This window comes from Aythya ferina (genome assembly GCF_964211825.1).
Source record: "Aythya ferina genome assembly, chromosome: 16".
NCBI lineage: Eukaryota > Metazoa > Chordata > Aves > Anseriformes > Anatidae > Aythya > Aythya ferina.
In genome coordinates, this window is record NC_140315.1 from 8,162,526 (window position 1) to 8,184,136 (window position 21,611).

Consider the following 21,611-nt stretch of genomic DNA (forward strand, 5'->3'; position numbering starts at 1 on the left):
TGCTGGGAGTTCATCTAGCAGCTTCTTGACTTCTTGGATTCCTCTTTTGAGGAAGCCCGAAAGTTTCAAAGAAAAATCGAAGAGACTTCTATTGCAAAAATATATTTTCAAATCCCTGCTTTGTAAATCAGTTGAATGAATTTTGGATTTGGGTGTTATCTCACCCCTTTTCTTCCTGATAAGGACCATTTTGTACACCAAATTTTTCCAGCGTTCTCCTGTAAGGACTTGAAGAAAGTCTTTTTTTTCTTCTTTTTTTTTTTTTTTCTTTTTTTCTTTTCAGCATCTCCTAACACTGCTGCATCCCAAATCGTTGTTCCCTCTTCAAATCAAGATATTCAGGGCCTGTTTCCCTTTGGGTTGCACTTTAACAATGTGCACACAAAGTGTAAAACATTTCAAGTAATTTCCCTTTGTTTTCCCAATACCATCTCCCAACACCGCTGAAGAGTTACAACGCTGTCACGAGGTACAAGAGGAGTTCTTTTCTCTTAATTCTACATCTCCACTGTTCATCCACCCACACCCTGATGGCAGGTTCAAGTCCGGGGCAGATCTCTGTGTGTGCAGGTGCTGAGAGGTGATGACTGTGCTGCTGCTACCGTGCAGTTTCCTTCCCTGAGCTCCATGACCAAGTAAGCACAGCACGGTCTGTATGCTTCTTGTGCCACCCTGAGCATTGGGAGCTTTCAGCTCAAGCTCTTCTGGTGTCACCCCATGCTCTCAGTGCAGGGCAGCCCTTTCAAATGCCCAGTTGCATTTTTGGCATTACCAGAAATGCAGGGAGAGCCTCTGCACCTTAGCGGGTACTGGCAGAAGCTCCCCTTAACCCTAACCATTAACATCATCATCTGACAGCAGCTTTCATTATCCCACTTCTTCGAAGCTTTGTGGTATGTCAATTCATTAGCATAAAAGATCAAGGCTTCATTTACAAGACAAATACCATAAACAAGAAATTAATTCAACAGATCAGTTGATTTCAAATGAGAATGGCAATGTTAATTTCAATGTTAAAAAAAAAAAAAAAAAAAAAACTCTTGGTGCAGTAATTAAATTCTGTTCCACCAGATATAGTCAAGCATATGCTCTGCCTACACAAGGCCTGATTAATTGACCCTAAAATGACAGCATCCACCCAGCAGTGGGGACCAAACTGTCCTACATCACAGAGCCCAGAAAAGGGCTCTCCTGCTGCAGAAAAGGAGAACCGGCTCTCTTCTGCCTTGCAAAGCTCCCCGAGCCTTCCACAACGTGATGCAGGTTTCCTCTTCTGTTTGTCAACAGCCTCTCCTGAATTTTTTTCCTTCCAGGATGAGGTTAAGTGGACTTCCTTGAGGCAGAAAGTGTGATGATGAGCACTGGATGAAGCTTGGTGCCATCGTCCACACCCTGGTATTCACACAAAGCTGCTTGCCCTTTATTGGCATGGTGCTGAGCTGTGTATCGGTTTTGCATGGGGAGCACAGCAGGGCTCCATTTCTCGCTGGACATCAGACCACAGGCTCTGCCTTTGCAAGTCTCTTTATCTAGATTGATGAAGGCAAGCTTCAGAAAGAGTATTTCAGCAGCTTCATATAAGTGGCATTAGTCACTGCTGCCTTGGTGCCTAGCAAGAGCCATCAATTTGTGTGAAGCAGACAGACGTAACCTTAGAGTGAAATGCAGCCAGGCTCACTGACCCGCAGCTTTTCTTCTCTTTCTGACTCCACAGCTCTGATGAGACCTGTGGGAGTTTGGACTTCAAAGCAATGCAGGATCATGCCAATTAGGAGACTATAATAACCAATGTAGAACTAATCCCCTATTCCCTCAGGCAATCCACATTGACATCCACCACTAATGGAGACAACTGCTGAAACTGCTGGACTTCCCTGGATCATCTCAAAGATGGACTGCGATACCCAGCTGCTGTGGGAACACGGGACTGCAACGGGGCTGGCAACCCATGAAAGCAGGCACATAGCATCTTCAGCATTTCTCCTGCCACAAACGCACATTTGAGAAGCATTTAAACAGTGAGCCTCAGCACCAACCTACGTATCTTTCTAGAAGAAGACATATAATAAACAAGGAGGTTAGAAGAAAGAAACCAGCAAAGTTTTAAAACTTAGAAAGTGTAATTAAAATATAACAGTCCCTTTTTGAAAAACACTAAATATACAAGCAAAGCTTTCGTATAATCTGTTATTTGACAGCATTCTTAAACTAAGTGTGATCTCTAAAAGCAACGCTGAACTGAAAGAGCAAATGGATGGGGCTGAAGTAGGTTTCATGACAACACCAGGAAAGCAAAACTAAAGATGTTGGTCAGAATGACAGGATTTTGTTTAAGAACACATGTACTGCTTTGTAGCTTGCAGAAGAAAAATTGATTTTCCAGACACTGCTATAAAACATGCCAAGAAACAAGTGTAAACCAGAGAAAGCACAAGCTATAATGAGACAATAAAGCATCCAAATTTTTCCATGTATGCCTATTTATGGAGGGAAGGAATTATCCTATACTTAACTTTGCTCCCTCTGTCACAGGTCAAAAGACAGGGAACATTTATAGAAAGCAGAGCTGAGCGTTGAACCCGATGTGCATGGAGCGCTATCGACAGGGGTTTAGCGGGGCTGATGAGCAGCCTGGGACCTGCAGCCAGATGCCTCCTTTGGCACCGAGCGAGAGCCACGCTGCAGTAACCCCTGCGAGCCCAGGAGTGGAGCTGGTTTGTTACAGAAACAAAGACTGAAAGGAAACGATGGTTATGTTCAAATATTTTGATTCCACTCATTATCACAGGGCAGAACAACTGCATAACAGGGACCTTTCACTGGGTTCAAAGGAACTAATTTAATTTATATGTACATTACTTTAGATTGCACTGTGCAATAATCTCGTTGAAGTAAATTTTTAACTCATGCTAGAAGTTACACAGTCAGATACATGCACACTAGCAAACACACCAAAGGGAAACCTCAGGGGAGAAAGCAATTGCTCCCAAAATGCAATAGGAACAGGCAATGAGCTGTGGGGTTCTGGTCCATATAGCCAGAAGTTTAAGGACAATTGAGAAAATAATTCTACTCGTATTAATTGTATCCTGCTTGGTTATTCCTTCCAGGCTATTTAAGCATGCTTTCCAAAACCGCACTAATTTGCTCCATCAGTTATGGCTTAATGTCGTCCTGACATGCTTGCTTCATCAGCTTCCTGATTCATTTCACATTTTATGCATCTGTTTTTTTTTCCTTTCCTTTCAGCTTTACTTTTTCTTAAATATATCAGACTCATGTAGGAGCTTGTCCAGGGACTGAATGTCAGTGCTTGGAGCTGAATTTATCGTTCCTGAACTTATCCCTGCCGCAACAGCAGATCCCTGCATGTGGCCCAGTGAGAGGCAGCAGGAGAAATGTGCTTTCTGTGCTATCTTGGTGCTTATCTTCCTGTGTGCTGGAGGCAATAGGCAAACACTTGGAAGAAACCTCAGGAAGCAGAAGGGTGTACCTGGCATTAACTTTCCCTGGAAAAAAACAAAGGAACATCCCCTCTGTGCTGAGGGAAGCTGGAGGTAACGAAGAGCAGTGCATTTTGGGGACACAGACCAGACAGCCTGGAAAGCAAAACGCACTGTGCTGTGTTTCACAGCACATGAGCATCTACCATGTTCTGGCACAGCTTTATCTGTGTGTCCTCGTCTTCCTGCAGTGATAAATAACACCTAATGTGCATTTCCATCGTTCTGCCCTCCGGGCAGGGGAAATCCAGGTCAGACAGGGCTGGATACAGTCAGCCAAACACCGGGACTCCAAAGGGGTGCTCGAGTGATGACAACTGGGAACCCCGCACGTCCACCTGCTGGAGGCAGGACAGGGCTTGAGACTTTGGCCTGATCTGGAGTAGAAACTTCTGTGCTTTTAAAAAGGATCTGTTTGCTTCTGGTGATTTAATAGCTGTAAAACCAAGTTCTGGGATCTGAGGCTCCAGCAAGCAGTCTGAGCTCACAGTACGTGCTAGCCCACGTGCCTCCTGCAGGAATTGCTCTGGTGAGCTTCTGTCCCAGAGCTGGGCCCTGCTATTAATCCCAGCATCCGCCCCGAGAAGGAGACAAAATCCATCTTGATTCATCTGCCCAAGCCCAGGTGTGGGCAGCGGATAAGCAATATCACCAGAACAACAGGCACAGGGGAAGATATTTCCTCGCCTTGTGTGCTTTGGACTAGCAGATTATCTCAGTGTGCAGAGCAAAGCTGAGCAAATCCTGCAAGTGCCTTCCAAAAAACAGGGGGCAGGGGGAGTAGGTGCTATTATTGGTGCCCTATTGTAGTTGTAATAAAGAAGTTTCTTCAGTTAATTTATTGCTGGTTCTCCCTGAAATAACAAATAGCTCAGGCTGCTTCTGCAGAAACAGTCAGCGGGGAGCAGACTGGCATCACGTGCGTTTTACACCTCCCCCAGCTAATGCCAACACTGAAGCCGCATGGCAGTTCTCAGGAAGATCTCAAGGAGCTTTTACTCTCCTGCGAGGTTTGCAGGTCCATAAACCAGCCAAATAGTACAGCAAAGCATAAATAAAATATTTTCATCCATGACAGACACAACGGTATTCCCCAAAAGCAGAGGAACATCGAGTTTGCTTGCTAAGACTACCAGACTGAACGACTTCAATTTACAAATATAAGAGGATAATAAGAAAATATAATTAACTGATTTTATTTAATAAACTTGAATAATTGGTTTATCCTTTCTTTGCTGAGCTTTTCCTATAGATTAAAAGCTACAAAAAGAATAAGGTTGCAAAGAACTGGGAAAACCTGCAAATTACTTATTTTGGTACAGATCAAACATAGTGGCATATTCCCAATCCTAGGTTTATTTTTTGTGTGTGTCTGGGTTTTCCAGCATTAATATAACCTCATACACTGATGAAGTAAAAGATCTGAACATTGTAGCATCTCCTGTGCATTTTCATTAGTAGGAGGAATACCAAAGCAACCAACACTTTCAATTCCAGCCTGCCAGCCACCTGAGAGGTGAAGTTCCTAAACAGAATGTGCAGAAGTGTAAATTCCATTTCAAAAGTGAATTTGTGCCATACAGAAGGTATTTTCAGGGTATTTAGGCACTGAAAGATGCAGATATGCAAGTGCTGTAGTTTTCTGAGATATTTACCAATTACATTCCATACAAAATTATACACAAGTAACTACCCTAATGGTAAGGGGAAAAGTGACTTGTTGTTGTACTGTTGTTCTATTCTCCGAATGCCTCTTTCAAAAGCTTTGACAAACTAATCTTAGTTGTTATGCTGTCCAAAATACAGCATGTCATCCCACTTGATTTAATATTGACGTATTGATCAAAGCAAGTAAAATAGCACGCAAACATTTCAGGAGAAGTTGGAAAAACAAGTGTGACATGCAAAAAAGACCACGATGATCTGATAAAAGTCATCAGGCCTCATCAGTGATAGAGAGAGAGGCTCGGTGAGAGCTGCACAGGGCGGAGCAAGCTCCAAGAGAAACCCAGGGAGGGCGAGTGTGGCTGTGGATGACTCAGTGTGCAGCACACTTTCTAGGCGAAATCTCTGAACAGCATCTGGGAGCACTGAAATGTCAGAAATTCCAGTACTCAAAAGAGGGCCAAATCGTAGCAGGCGGGCACCCTAGGGAGCTGAAGAACAGGCTGCTGGCTCCACTGCTTTGAGGAAGGGCTCCTGTGGAGCGCTTGCGCTCAGCCTCGCAGCATCCTGCCCTGCCTCTCCTGCCTCCTGTGCGCGGCGCAGCCACGCAAGGCAGTGCTTGGCGTGCTGGAGGAGGCTGCGGGCTCCTCACTGGTGTTTTGACTGCTGTAAAGTTCTGGCTGGTGTTTTGACTTGCAGCTAACTGATTTTACAGCGTTTGCAGAGGTACATGGATAACCAGATAGACCATCCTCAATTTTCGGTGTCCCTCTGAGCAGCAAGTATCACTTGTGAGAATATGCAATCGCTAAACACAGCTTTTGAACTCAGAATAACTCAATAATTTATCTAAAATTATAGTCTTAGGCTGTTTAATAATTCACAAGTGCCCATAAAGATTTTTAGGATTATTTTTATCAGTACATCAGACATGCAAACCACTCCAGTGGGTAGCACCTGCACCCAATTCCCGATGTGGAAATGCCCCACTGCCTCCAGGACCACATGGTATAGAATTAAAATGTTAAGCACACTCTCTTCCCTGGGGAACACTTGAAGGCTTTCATTATTCCAGTTATAGATTCATTATTAATCCTTTCCAGATCATTTCAAAAGCTAACAGCTCCCTGATTGCATATAGCCGTAGAAACTACTGGGAGCGCAAGCAGCTTAACACAGCAGCGTTTCTGACACATCCTTCTCCAATAAATAAAGGACCTTTAGTGGCACAGTTACACGAGGTCTTTCATTTTTTTACACGCCTTCTCAAGTAAAAAGGAAAGAAAGAGGATGAAGAAATTTGCTTCTGACATTTGATACCAGTTCAGCACAAATATTGGGAACTGGGAGCTCTCCGTGGCATTCATCTGCACCCTTTGAAGTTGTACCTACACCAGGGGCACCAGAAATACTCACTCTGTATTTTCATCTCAGGTGAGATGTGAATATAGCACATAAAAATCCTTCTGTCACTGTTACTTAGCCACATGGTCAAATAGGATTTGTTAAATGGTGTGTTTTACTGAGCAAAACCAGTGTGTGATGACTAAATATGAGCCTAAATAATTTTTGCTATGTCATACAAGGATGATAAAGAACAATGTTTATTGCCCTACAACCAAATCTTCAACAGTCTCACAAAACTAAATCTACATGCAAAATGTTCAAGAACATGAGCCTGAGCTTGTACGGGTAGTTATACATGGGCAATAACACCTAAAGAGCCTTTTTTTTTAACCTATGCATGTATAGCAGAATAGACACAAATGTTCTTCTATTTGCCATCACTCTTCCTCATGGTGCAGGTGACTGAGCAAGATACATATACCCGTGACAAACCCTTCATCTAAAAGGCAATTTGCACGTGCCTGCTGAAAGTACATTTACAGTTGCACCACGTGCCTACAATCAAGGGCTTTGATCTTCCACTGACTCCAGCGTGTGTCTTAGTGAACCCCCTGAGTCACCCCGCCGGTTCAGTGGCCACTCGTTGCACCTACGCACATCTCAGTGGGTGCACGCACAGGTATCGAGGCACGAGATTTGGCAGTGCCAATGCGTTTGCATTTTTGCAATCCTATTTTCAGGGGGGGAAAGGTTTTACGATGGGCTGAAATCCTGGCTCACAACTACCTTGTTATGGCAGAAAGGAGGGGGAATGGTTCCCAACCAACAGAAAAAACAGCCCCAGCCCTGTCGCTTCTGGTGGCTGTCTGCTCCTGTGCGCAGAGGCTGCGGGAGGTCAGGGAAGTCCCAGAGGAATGAGCATGGCACGAACAGCATGCCTTGGAGATGGATACTGATGTTTCTGGGATTTTTCTCAAATCTCTCTGATCCGAGATACTGAATGAGATATTTTCAGTCATTGGGCACAAATGTAAATGCTCCATTCACTGCGGTGGGTATCTCTGATTTGCCTTCTGCATAAATACAGAGATCCAGTGCAGGACATTGCAGTTTCCTTGCTTTAGACTTAGCAGTGTTAACACATTTGATAAATAAAATAAAACAGTTCACAGAAAAAAATCTGGAAACCTATTTAAAAATCTGAACCATATTTGTTTTATTTTAGTTTACCTTGTGCACCGCTAAATAAACAAAGATTGCACAGAATGTGTGTAATCTGTAGTAGCAGCTAAATCAGCCTTCTTCATTTGCATGTTTTGCTTTAAACTCCTGAGATATTTTTATGTAGAGAAAAATAAATGTTACTTTCATTTTGCTTTAGCTCATTTTTATACTTTTCTGTGATAAATTATTCTTTTAATTTGAGTCTGGAGAAGAGACGGAAAAGCTATTTTCTACAGGCTGAAACATCATTGTCAAAGTAAAATGAAAACATCCAGTTCCACAAATCTAGAGTTTTTTTGTAAGTACAGATGTCTAAAGAAATTCTGGTGGTGCTGTTGTTCCAAACCAGTGCAGCAGGTAGTGATGGTAACAAGACTAACAATGACAGAACCAAGCAGAGATAATTTAGCACACGGATATTTTTATTATTGCTATTTGAAAATGTTCCTGGTCTCTATAGTAGCACTGCTGTCAATAAATATTTCCCTTCTTTCTTTTCCTTCAGTAGGTAAATTTACATTTTTCTCTTTAGATAGCTACTATCGTACCAGACACAAACTGTCATATGTGAGCCAAATTCATTCCTGAGTGAATCCTTCATGCTACAAAATATTTAGTCAGGAAAGTATTGGATTAAGAACAATTGAAATGAAAATAATGTTGTTATTATTTTTCTACTTAATCAGAAAGTGTTACAGGGATAAGAAAAAATAAAAATAATGGGCCAGTTAGTCCAGACTAACCCCAGCCATACTGAATTTTGGGAGAATCGGGTCCAACATTCATTCCTTCAAGTGTGCTTTCTAGCTCACTTCATTTAGACTTGAGTGCACAGACTACATTTTGCAGAATTTGGTCCTCAAGAGGTCGTACAGCACAGTTGTTGCTTTCTGCCACAAATCACATCCTTCCAGAGCAGCTCTTGTGATTACAGCCTATGACCAGGACGGGCATGACCTTTCTGTTCATTCTGTGCCAGACCCAGAGACGCAGAAGTTCAAGAGAGGATGCAAGATTCAGGGAAGTTTGGCTCGGGACAAACACATCTTTTCTTTAAAAGTTCTTGAGATTTGGAATCACATAGTGCTAAGGACCGTGGAGACTGTGCATTGCTCACTCCTCTCCTCAGACAGCAGGGCGGGAGAGACGCCACAAGACGCTTAGGCACCAATTTGCAAAGCACTGCTCCAAACACTGTGCGGTGCTTCATTTCTCCCTCTTACTCAATATATTATCCCTCTGGCATCCTGCCACCTTTGTCATAATGGATTATAATTTCAGTTTGATGGAAAACTTTGGACAGACTGTTCTGAGTCATGGCAAGGAGTAACTGTAGTTATTCTAGAGGTTTAATTTATACCTGCCAAATTTTAGGCACACAGTACAGTAAAAAAGGGCTGAAAATGGTACAAACAAAGTACTCCTGCTGGAACCTTAAAGTGCACTATGGCTCAAGAATTAGCCTTGATTTCTGTAATTTATTATGTGAAAAATTAGAAAAAAAAATCTATATTCAGGAGTGGTGCAGATAACTGGGGCTGATGTAATCAGTCTCTCTCAAAATGGGCATTACGTACTGGAGAGGATTTAAGTGGTTTTAGGAAAGGATTAAACATGCAGTGATCTACGCACATAGCAGCACACTAGTAAGTTAGGCTGTAGAAGAGCAGTGAGAAATTTACCATATGAGGACTCTCAAGGAATACAACAGACCTCGCTCTAGAGTATCATCGAGGAGCTGGAACTATCTGGGCAGCATGGAACACCTCTCAAAAGATTTTTCCAAAGTAGCAAGAATTAGCATCCATAGTACAAGTGATGCTAAAACCTTGCAGCACAGGAGGATGCACCACAAGGTTGGGGGCAACAGAGCGGGTGGATATGGGTGGATATGGGATGAACAAGGAAGGAATTCTCCTGTTACAGAGTGAATTGAACAGGCCCCAGCCCTCCATAACACATTAGGGCTGCAACTCTATGTACAGTTAAAGCATCACATCAGCACGTAAGGAATAATTCCTGCTCACAGCAGGAGACACAGGAGTTTTCCAGGAACTAGAAAAGCTATCTGTATATTCAGAATGGCCCCATACTCTGCCTGCAGCAAATGACTCCTGCCCACAGCACAGCATCATATAAGGAAGTTTGCAAAGGAAGTTTTTGACAAATCATTGTATGATGGCTTTCAGAGAAGAGATAATTGGATGTGTCTCCAGGTCACTGACTAAGTAGTGTTACTCTCAGCTAGAGAGGAAAAGTCCAACTGCTATTTCTGTAATTAAAAGTAAAATCAGTATATTGCTAACCTCCTTCTACCAAACCAGAAACCCACAACAAGAAGCATGTGTCAGCTGTACAATTACAGCACTTCAATTAGATCTATAAACCCAGCTCTTGGGCAGCATATCAGCATCTCCATTCAGATAAGCCTAGCTGCTCCCTGGAAGCAGAACAATCGTGTTCCGCAGGGCTCCCAGGAGAGGCTGTGTTATCCGCCGAACCGCTCAACAAGTTGTCAGTGAAGGCTTCAGCGAGCTGGCAGCCAAGCAGACAAAACCCCGTTCTGTGTTCCCAGGGCAGCAGCACATTTTGCAGGAGATGGGGATTTCTATTTGTTAAGCAAATGGGAAGTCTCGGGATGTCGTGGCATCCCACAGCAGACAGCGCTTGAAAACTGATGATTTATTAATTAAATCAATCGCTCACTGGCCAGACGCAGTCTCCACCTAGCCATTCTGAAGCGTATCAAGCCCCATAGCTGCAAACATGACTTGCTCCTTTTGGCCTCTTAGTACAGCTCCACTCCATAAAGGGTTATAGCACACACATTATAACCCTAATACTGCCTTAAAAGTGCTAGTCTTCATATAAACATGGCTAATGGGATTTATACCAGACCCTTGAAGAGCATTAGACCCAGCCAGTCCATCAGCTTTTGGTGTTCAGAGAGCCACGAGCAGTCTATAACTCTCTTCTTGTGCTTGTTTTGGCAGATGAGTCTAACAGAACGACAAAGAAGAGAGAAAATGAACCTAAACATCTCCTTTACTGGAGACAATCAGCTTCAAGGTCTCACCCCCACTGTACTTCAAAAGGCGGCTGCTCTAGGAACAATAATGCTCTGCACATGCTGCTCATACTGCTATAACTAAGTTAGTTCATGAAATCATTACAGAAATACCAGCACAACCTTTAGTGGGGACACAGCTGCTGAGGAAATGTTTATACTGATCTAATTTCTTTCTTTTCTCTCCTAGATACGGCTGTACTGGTGTAACAAGAGATCAGACAATGCTAACACAACTAGCCCAAATTTCTAAGGTACGTACGGCTGTAAAGCCATAAACGAAGAAAAATGAGATTGCAAAATAAATGTAAAAAGAATTCCGTACAAAACACACTTTAATATATCCATAAAAATATCTGACGGAGCTAGTTCTTTCAGGAACTTTATATACCCTGCACTAGAAGTTGCTCCAGAAGATCTCCAGCACAGCATTTCTGCAAACCCCACACTGCAATTATCACTGGTTGACACCTCCTGGGCACTAAACGCTTTCCACGAGCGGACAGTTAAGTCACTTACTGAAACAGAGTAGATGGTATCTCTCCAGCACGCACTGTGCTGATGCTTGAGTGCCCATTTTCCAATTAAATTAGTACGTTGTAGATTTACCTAGTTGTCTGACAGAAGAAGAGGAACTGCCAAGAACTCATTAACATCTTATCGAGGTACTAGCTGCTAAACTAAGATTTGATTAGCAACACAATCAGGCATTGTTATTTTGGCAGCGTGGTGTGGATTATATAGAGACTGAAAAGTGGGGAGATTTATCGTGTAATTGTAAAAAAAATAATAAAATAAATCATTTTGTTGTGTAGTCCTAGAATGCCTGCAGATACAGGGGAGTAGAGTGGCCTTAAAATATTTCTTCCTACAGAGGAACTATCCATTTGTGAGTTATTTCAACAGATTTGTCACGACAGTGCTGTTTTCACTATTTTATGAGAGAAATAACAAATGCTGACATTGTTCTTCAATTCCCAGCAGCCCAGAGAACTTAGCTGATCAGTGCACACACACCCCAAGTCCTTTTCCTTGCCAGATTAAGCACAGAAATGGCAAAAAGGACAGATTTTTTGGCTCATGCTGGAAAAATACTCTTTATTATTTGTATTGTGGCAGCCTCTAGGAGCCTCAGCAGTGGATCCAATCCTCGCTGTATGAGGACAAACAGAATTACGAGTGTTAATTAAACCACAAGATGCTTAAAACATAAGCCAAAATACACATCAAATAAGAAAGAAGTATGATAATCTGAGCGTCCATTCTGCCACACTGTGCTAAAAGACAGCAGCAAAACCTACGACAGCTACGATATTTAAAGAGCAAGAGGTACAAAAAAGCCTCAGAGTCTGTGCAAGGTCTTGCTCCAGCTACACCTGCGACCCCGCGCCAGTTTCATTGAAACCGAAGGAATTTTGACTTGAATTTCAAGAGGAAAAACAAGCCAAAATGTGCCATGATCGAACTCCTAAAGCATGCAATTGAAGTCTGTTGTTGCCTAGAAAGGTTCCTAGTAGCAAGCTAACGCCAGGCACAATTACATCCAAACAGGAAATGTCAAGAAATAATATTTATTTTTAGATAAATACATGAGATTCAGAAGTTCAGTAAAAGTGAATGACTAATGCATAGTAAGCCACCAATGAAGAACCTGATTTTATTCTTCTGATTTCTACAGAATTATTTTTAGAGCAACATTTCATAAACTTAATAAGAAGGGAAAGAATCTTATTAACCAGAAAGCTGGTCTACATTTTGCGGCAATTTTGCTCCAAGCAAGACGTACAGCTGAACAATAATTAGGTACAATAACTACATTATGCATGTCTTGCTTCTTGTATATGAGGGTCCATTTTTGAATTATAAGGATTACATATTGGTTTAACTTTGAATTATCTATCCGCTGCCATTGATACTTTCACATGCTAGGAAAACCAGGAAAACCAAACCTCTCCTGGAGGTACCTGGCCTGGGCTCTCTGGACTCTCCACTATTTTCATTTTTTAAGTGTTAATAATTTCAGCAGCTGTTGAATCATAATGAGATAAAGTCATAATCGGAATTTAGTAAGAGAGATGTTATGGTTTGTCACATAGCCATGAAAGTATATGGGAGACTTGTTTATTAATTTAAAAGGGCAACAGGACTACGGGGCTGTACCTTTTCCAAGTAATACGGTAACCCACGGGAAAAGTTTTGGAAGCAGGATCACAAGTATTTATTTTAGGGCTACTTACAGGTAAAATTTAATTAGTAAAATGCAATTAGTACCAGAAAAAGGGACTACCAAGGGGCTATTCATTACTTGTAGTGGGGGGTCTAGCTCTAAGGTTAAATGTCAGGTAAGCTACCAGATGTTTTACAAATATTTTTGTATACACATGCTGTCATTTGAGGGTTCCCTGGTGCTGACCAGCTGTGTCACTCACAGACAGCCTGCAAGGGGCAGGAGGACACATCCTCTGGACAGCACGGGGCACTCTGCCCACATACACTGCTGTTTGCAGCAGCTGTGGGGCAGGAAGGCAGAAATCCCCCTGTTCCCACCACGCTGGAGGTCGTTCCTTCCTTCCAAGCTCCTTGGGAAATAAGGCTCTGCTCACAGAGGACAAGAATATCAGAGTCTGGCTCTGAGCTTAAAGGACTGCTTTAAATTTTCATTAGAGATGGGGAACTGCGCCGAGCCAGGAAGCAGAATCCTGGTGGATGGTCAAAAGCACCATTTATAGGAGCAGCCCGCAATTACCCACCCAGAACCATTGTTTACCACTGTCAAATGTTTGGCAATTTACTGCTTTTCTACAGGGCTTCAACCACTCATAAAGTTTTTTAATTAAAAGTGCACGACACAACTTCAGACATGGAATGAAACATTCATTCGCACGCTGCTGTATTTTCCAAGCAGAGTACAGATGCAGAGAAACAGCAAGAAAGATGCTGCTCACAGCCAACCAAATGAATGGCAAGGATCTTGTTTTCACCACAGCATGCAACAAATAAACACATTAAATGTTTGTGTACTGAGTGTTTCAGCTGAGCACAAAGTTGCCCATTGTGCATGCAGAGATGGAAAATTCCTGTGCAAATGGCCAGTCAGCTGGTCTCACTATTACTTGGGACTATAACTACATTAACAGCTCTGCTACCTACAGAATTATCTCCAAGTCCCGCTGAGTCTGGGAGCTCATTCAGGGCCTATTTTACAGCGTATTCTCCAGATGGTTCCCTTCCTAAAGCGAAGATTTCCAGTGGTGAACATGTGCATTTTTTTGCTATTGAAAATATTCTGCCCTCGCAGACACAAGAGACAAATCTCCTGAGGGAAAATAAGCACCAGCCGTAACACAATTCCTCCAGTGCCCCAGAGCTAAGACAGGAACAGAAGCACTGTGCCTTGTCTCCTGGTGTCCTGGCCACTGCCTTGGTGCACAGATCCACGTGCAACCACGGTGCTGAGTGAACAGAGGAAGCACCAACTCAGCGCAGCACTGTGCAGAACAAGGGCAGCACTTACCTGGGGACTCAAACCACACAAACTCCTCAGGTTCTCATTTACTCTTTACTCGGTCAAACCTCGAAGAATGAGGTTTGTCTGGATGGAGAAGGCAGGGATTGGGACTTTTTAAAGTGTTGTGTTTACCTGCAGAAATGCCATTGTACGGCATACCCCCATGGTTTTGTAACAGCAATTGCAGCAGTCATGCAGGATGTTTTTGCCTAATAAAAATTTTCTTTTATATTGTCAAAATCGTTTTTGAAAACTGCATCACCAAATTTGTTATTGTACAAACCAAAGTATTATGACTAAGATAATTATTTCAATTTTGCTTAATGTGTCATGAGCATGAAAAACTGATTGAGCTAGAAAAGCAAATGTAATGGAAACCCATCTTGTCTTCTTAAATATATCTTTGAACAGAAGTGAATGTCCAAAAATTGTGTGCCTGGCAACTTCCAGTGACATTTTGACAGTTTGTGGAATCTATCATCAGGGAACAACTTGTAAATTTAGTTTGGCATTAGGGACTCTCTCCCTGTTAAGTGTTTCATACCACAGATTCTGTTTTGAAAGCGGGGCCATTTGGCCTCTCTATTTTTCTTTTCTTGTCCATGACAGAATGAATCTCAAAAGGGCTGACAGTAAGAAGTCATTAATTTGAAAGGCTCCCATTCAAATGGAAATGCACTGGAAGGAGGGAATGGCTGACTCCAGATTTCTCCAGTCTCCCTGCAGAGAGCTTGGACTCCAACACCCTGGAATTTTACCATGAACTAAACCCAAGAAACTAGTCCTAGAGAAATAAAGGATAAGAATATGGATATTGAGCTGTGAGTTCATTCAGTGGAGAGGGGAGCTGGCAGCACGAAGAGACGCTATTTTCTGGAGAAGATGCCATGTGTTGTCCTGGCCATTCCTGTGCCCTCTTCAGAGCCTACTCTCAGACCAAACCTTCATGGGTGAAGAAGTGATGAAGGCAGGGAGCACACACTGCTGTGCTCCTTCTTGCCTGTGGATTGCTCCACTTGTTGCCAAGGCAGTGCTTGTGCTCCTGCTGTGCCTTGTCCATGAGGGGTGAACTGCCATCAGATGGGTGGGATGATGGAAAATAGGGGTTGTGTGCTACTGCGGGAGCCTAGGGGAGCTGGATGCACTGAGTCTGTTCCAGCAAAGGGGAAGAGGAGAGCCCCAGCAGGGAGCTCTGCGCTCCTCCCCAGAGGATGCAAAGCAAGAACAAGGCCAGCTGGGACCCAGACTTACTAAGCTGGCATCTAAGACTGCCAGGTCTACAAAGCTCTGGCAATTTTCACAGGGAATTGCATACTAGAATTCATATTTACATCAGTCAGGTCCAAAGACACATCCCTAGACCCACATGTATACTATATGAATACACCCACATCTTCTCGTTGCCTGAACAGAGGCCACGAAAGAAGATTTCTGTGACTAATCTGAGGCAGATGCAGTAACAAGGTGTTCAGGAGTGTTATCTACTCTTTCTCATAAAGCTGAACAATACTGATGCCTAAACACACGCTTGGAAAGGCATTTCTCAGATCCTTTCAAGGCTCTTTCGGTTCAGCAATCTGAAAAAAAAAAAGTGACATGTTTTTGGAAGCCTGCCAGAGCCGTGATAAATAATACGCTGCCCTGATAGTTTCTATACAGCAGCCCCCTGAAACGCACTGCAGCCAAAGAACCTTCCTCTCCTGTAAACACTTTTGCTGGTTTTGTTAGTACAGGATATAAAATAATAATTTAGATGTGTTGAAATAATGCATTTTATCAAATGTTTTGGTATTTTTTTAATGTGGCTCTGCAGTGGCATGCCACATGGTTACTGTTGTGTGCCTAACCTGAAAACAGATTCAAAGTGCCAAGAGCAACCTGCATGCAGTGATGCTCCTGTTTACCCTTTGCTAGTACATTAACTGCACATTCAGATTAGGCAGAGATTATGCAAAATATGCAAAATATATGTATGCAGAGATTCCTCTGCTCGCTCATGAAGTTATAGGATTTTCCAAGGGTGGGCACAACCTACGTGGAGTAGCGTGCTGCACAGCCAAGCCCCTGAGACACACTAAGCTTAGGAATGTATGCTGCACAGGCCAAACTAAAATCTTGTGAGACTTCAAGTACATCCATATCTTATTCCCTGTTTAAATTAAAAGGAGTTTTCTGCACAACTGTGCTCCTGACCTCCTGCTGTTTTCCACTTTCAGGACCTGTCCATTTCCTATTTGCTTTGTAGAGTCAGAGTCTGTGCTGATTCTGTTTTTGTGTCCACCGATGTTCCCTACTTCTAAAACTCCCATTTTCCAGCAGAGTAGACCACAGGTAGCAGTCACACACACGTACACCAAAGGAGTGTTCAGAACAAGCCTCAGCGTATCTGCAGTGGGGATATGGGGGAGGCTGGCAGCATGAGGTACCGGAGTAAGACTTCAAGTGTTTGTAAATTAATTTTAGTCACATTGGCCACCTTGCAAACATAAACATAACAGCCACGGAGCTGCAGATGGAGGAGGTATGTGTTACTCCTCTCTCCCTCAATGCCACGATAACGCGATACAGCCGTGCAGAAGCTCGTGCAGGAGTTCTCCCTAATCATTTTCAGCAAGAGCAAACAGAAGGAGAACAGTACAAAAGCCTGACTCTGACCATGTGCAATCACAAACGCAAGCACAAAACTCACAAAAAAGCTGCACAAGGAATAAAGCTAAAGGAAAGCTTTTCTCTAAACATGAATGTCTGAGGCTCTGGTTCAATGACTAAAGACCAGAGTAAGATGTCTAAATTGAATCCTGTCTCTGCTACAGAACTTTTGTGGCCTTAGGGAGGTAATTCCAGGTGAGACTCTGCTGTCCAAATGTGGGCATCAGATGCCAGATTACCTGAGATTCCTTTCGCAGTGAGTTGAGTCTTGAGTCACCCATTGAGTCAGACGTTAGTTTATTTGTGCTCTACTTTAAAGCGGATAACCACATTTGGTCAAATGCATCTCACTTAGCAGCAAAGGTAATTAAATTGACACATTTACCTCAAGCAAGGCAGGCAAGGAGATCATTAGCATTCCTTGGAGAAGGACCCCAAAACCAGACAAACACGCTGCTACAATGGAGACAGGGCTTACCTGCAGTATGTGCTCAAGGAGGACTGCTCTGAGAGCTTGGAGACATGCTTGGAATGGTGAAGCTGAGACTTTTAGCCAATTGCTTCTGGCTGGCAGAGCACTTTACCTCTCTGGGGAAGCACAGTAAAGATAAACACTACTGCAATGCAAATGCACGTCTGTGTGGCTGGGGGGGACATGTCCTAAACCAGGGCATGGAGAAAGTACGTGGATTTCTGAAGGCTTCTTGTAGTGACAGGAAGAACTGCAAGATGTGAGGAGCACAGAAACACAGGAACCTGGATTGTTGAGTCTCGTTCCCTGCTATTGCAACTCTGTAACCTAAGCATCTCTGTGAATTCCAGCAAAAGACAAATTGCTGTTTTGACTGGGTTACTTGTAATAAAAGTCAGGGACCTGTTCCGAAGCTTTACCCACAGGAAGGTGTGCTACAGAAGCACTGCATTAAGAGTAATGGGGCTATTCATGAGAAAAGACATGAGAAGAGCAAGCAACAGAAATGCCTGCATAGGCCATAAATCAGCAAAGAAATGTCTCGCCATGCAGTGACATGAGAACTGGGTCCATCTGCAAGCAGTGTGCGATCTGCTTATGTCAAAGGTCACCTTGGACTCACAGGGGAAGCTGACGATGGCAGTAGCGTTTCCAACAGCAATTACCATCCAAACACGGAAACACTCAGGCTGAAAGAGATGTCAGGCAGCCTTCTTGCTCAGCCTTCTGCTCAACGCAAGGGTAGCTATGAGAGCAGACTTGGTTGCTCAAGTCTTAACCAAGCTGGCCTTGGAAACCCCAGGGCAGTTGTCCTCCTGCCATGCACCACAGTGAAGAGCCCACCTCCAGCTTTCTGAAAATCTTGTTGATATTGGAAGCTATTAGGAATCCCTGAAACCTGCTATTCTCCAAGTGCTCAGTTCTCTCAGTCTCTCAACAGAACATGTGCTCCATCCACTGACCATCTTGGTGGCCCTCTGCTGAGCTCAGTTCAGTGTATGGATGTTTATCCTGTCCTGTGGGCCCAAGACTGGGTGCAGTATTCTAGAAGTCATCTAGCAGGGAGTAACCACTGCTCTTGATCTGTGGCTAAGCTCCTGTTAATACATCCCAGGATGCTGCTAGTGTTCTTGGTTACCAAGGCACATAGCTGGCTAGCATTCAGCACATGGACCTCCATGTCCATTCCAGGAGAACTGCTGAAAACTGCCATGCCCAGCTCATTTTGAGGGCCTTTTCCACCAAGCAATGGCTACCACCTGAAACCAGCTCATCTGCTGCGCAGCCTGGGCCAAGTGGTCCCACGGGTGCCCACAGCTTGAGAATTTTAGGGAAGGCCACGATCATTACCTAATCTGCAGTCACTTTAAAGCCCTTCTTTCCCAGTAGGATTGTCGTATTGGAAGGGTTGACAGAGCTGAACTGGCAAACACTTGCTGCTTCCGTTGCTGTGCATGGTGCTAAGACTGAGTAGCTACACTCTGTCACTGCCCTTCACAGTCTTTCCCCATTGCCAAAATCACGGGTGTCACATAACTGCTTTCTTTATGCAATAGCAGAAATCAAGATACAAATGCATCTGGGTATAAACAGAAATGCAGGAATAGATTTCCTTGGTCTTGAAGGAATTCCCATGTTCTGTGTGAGAACACCACTGATACACAGCAAAATGTACCGTGGGTTTTGATACATTCTTTTTTCAGACCTTTTTGAATCTCTGTACAAGAGCAGTCTGTGCTATCCACCTTCAGCTTAACATTTTGCATATATATTACATAGAATCCTCAAAAGACAAAAATATTAAGTTTTCTAAAAGCAGGTGAATAATTTTTCATCCATAGTTTATTCAACGACTTTTGCTTCTATCTCTGCTTAGAGAGTCTTCCTCAAACAGATGGCATTTTTTTAATGTATCCATTAGCTGAAATTTTCTAATGAGTAAGTTCTGTGAACAATCCTTGCTCTGTAGCTTCATTTTGCAAATTCTCATCTTTCAGCTGCATAGGAATTTACATTCTGTTTTATAAGAAATTCATTTACTCTCGTGCTTTGTTTGGAAAGTTAGAGGTGAAAGGTGCTGTAAAGTTGAAATACTTTGTTTTGCTGGCAGCACTGCTCCTGACTGCAGAATGATGCTGGAATTATCTGCAAAAGCCAGAGAAATGACAGAAAGGGATTTCAATGTCAACAATCAAAGGAACAGAGGAAAAGCAGCCGTAAGCTGCAAAAAGTAATGAAAGTGGGATTAATTTTTTACTCTGTGGCAATGCTAATTCCTCAAGGAGCAGAAAGTAGTAGATTTACTCGGGGAATCCTCAGCCGGTTTGTGCTGCAGTCAGCTTATCACTGCAGATGAACTGCTAGCGCACTTCTTGTTATCTTCAAGGGCATGTACAACTTTTGTTTTTCACATAAACTCCATGTTCATGAAAGATGGAGGAAAGGCATGCCTGAAGAGTACAGATCTCCATTTGCCAGAACAGATTTAGTATAGCCTGCAGTTAGTACTCTCACATCTGCCTTTCATTTCTCATTTCAAAAAGTCAGGCTCTCAATGAAGTTCTTGACCTCACCTGACTCCGCCAGCATCCAAAAATGAACTGGTGATTTTGACAGTAAGTACCAAGCGAGTTCCAAGATGCTTAAATTTGCACTGGCGATCAAGCAGTAACAATTTTGAATCATTATTGTTCAAAAGTGGATTTGAAAACCGCTTACTTGGAATGGATAGCTCCACTCACTACCTGCTGCAGTCTCCAGATCTTAAAGAGATACTGATGCATAGTCTGGGGTGACTTACTTAAAAGTGCTGCATTAATCATATGCAGGATGTGTAATGAGTTCTTCTTCTATGCCATGCTATTAAGCCTCTCCTGAATAGATAGGTGTAGCTTGTTTGACAATCAGAAATCCTAGAAACATGGGCTGGTAAACATCTCGGGAGATCACTGAAACAAGATCTTCTCTGCTCTGAGGAATGGCCGTTCATGCTACAGCCAGCCCTGATAGATGTTTATCCAACCTTTTTTTTTAAAAAAAAAAAAAAAAAATCTCCTTTAAATCTTCTTTCTAAACCTCCTGAGATTCTAGCTGCTCACACAGTAGCAGGTGGGTTTTTTTCTCTCTTTTTTTTTCCTTCCGCCTGATATCTTAAGTAATCTCCCTAATTGCACTTCAGGAAGTTGCTTTTTATCCTGCCATTGGTGGTCACAGAACAACTGATTACTGCCATGTTTACAAATGTGTTTACACATCTGAAGACTGTTCCATGTCTTTACATTGTGTTTTCTTTTCGAGATCAAACAATCAAATTCCATCACTCCTCATAGCTTACATTTCCTAAGCCCCTTGCAGCTCTGGTTGCTATTCTCCTGTCTTGTTTGCCCACATCTTTCTTTAAAAGTGTGTGTAACGCTTGAAACTGGATAGCGTGCTTCAGCCAAGCCTGCCTGTTGCTAAACAGAACAGAAATAACACCCTCCAATGCCTTACATACAATCCTCCTGCTACTGGAGCTCAGAACAGCACAACTATTTTGCAGCACTGCACAGTCCATGACCCACTACAATCCCAAGGCTCTCTCCTGCAGTATTTTCTCCTAACAAGACAGTCCTCGTTTGACATGTGATATTCCTTCCTAAGTGGCGTACTTCATACTTCTTCTGCTAGAATTTTATCATGCTGAATTTAGACTGGGTCTTCAATATCTCAGGGTCATTTTAAAACCCAGTCTTGTACGCCGTGACTGGAATCACTGCAAGTGTTATAAAAGTACAATCCACTCCATCGCCCAAGTTATCACAGAAAATACCAGCGAAAAATGATCCTGGAAAATTCCCTGGGAGATCCTATTTGTGTGTCCTTCCTTTTTGACACTAATCATCCATAAAGGCTTTTGAAATACAGGTTTTCATTAGCAGGACTGTTATAGAATACACAAAGGGCAAAACTCTCCATACATCTCACTGTGGTCAGTAAAACCAGCTACCTCTGTTCTAGAGTTAAAGGCTGAGAGCCATCCTAAGAAAACTTCCCAAAATCAAATAAAAATCGGATATCGGGAAAAAAGCAGCAAGTTGCTCTCAGCCACAGCTGATGACAGCCCTCCAGAAGTGCTGTTTAACAACTCTGGTTGAAGAATACAAGCATGACTATTTCAGTAAGCCCACACAATTC

General features: G+C 42.9%; 1 long non-coding RNA gene across 1 annotated transcript in view; it reads right to left on the minus strand.

Moving 5' to 3' along the window:
- Positions 1-21,611, minus strand: part of LOC311445652 — a 142,886-nt gene that overhangs the window by 116,179 nt on the left and 5,096 nt on the right. The window lies entirely within an intron of this gene.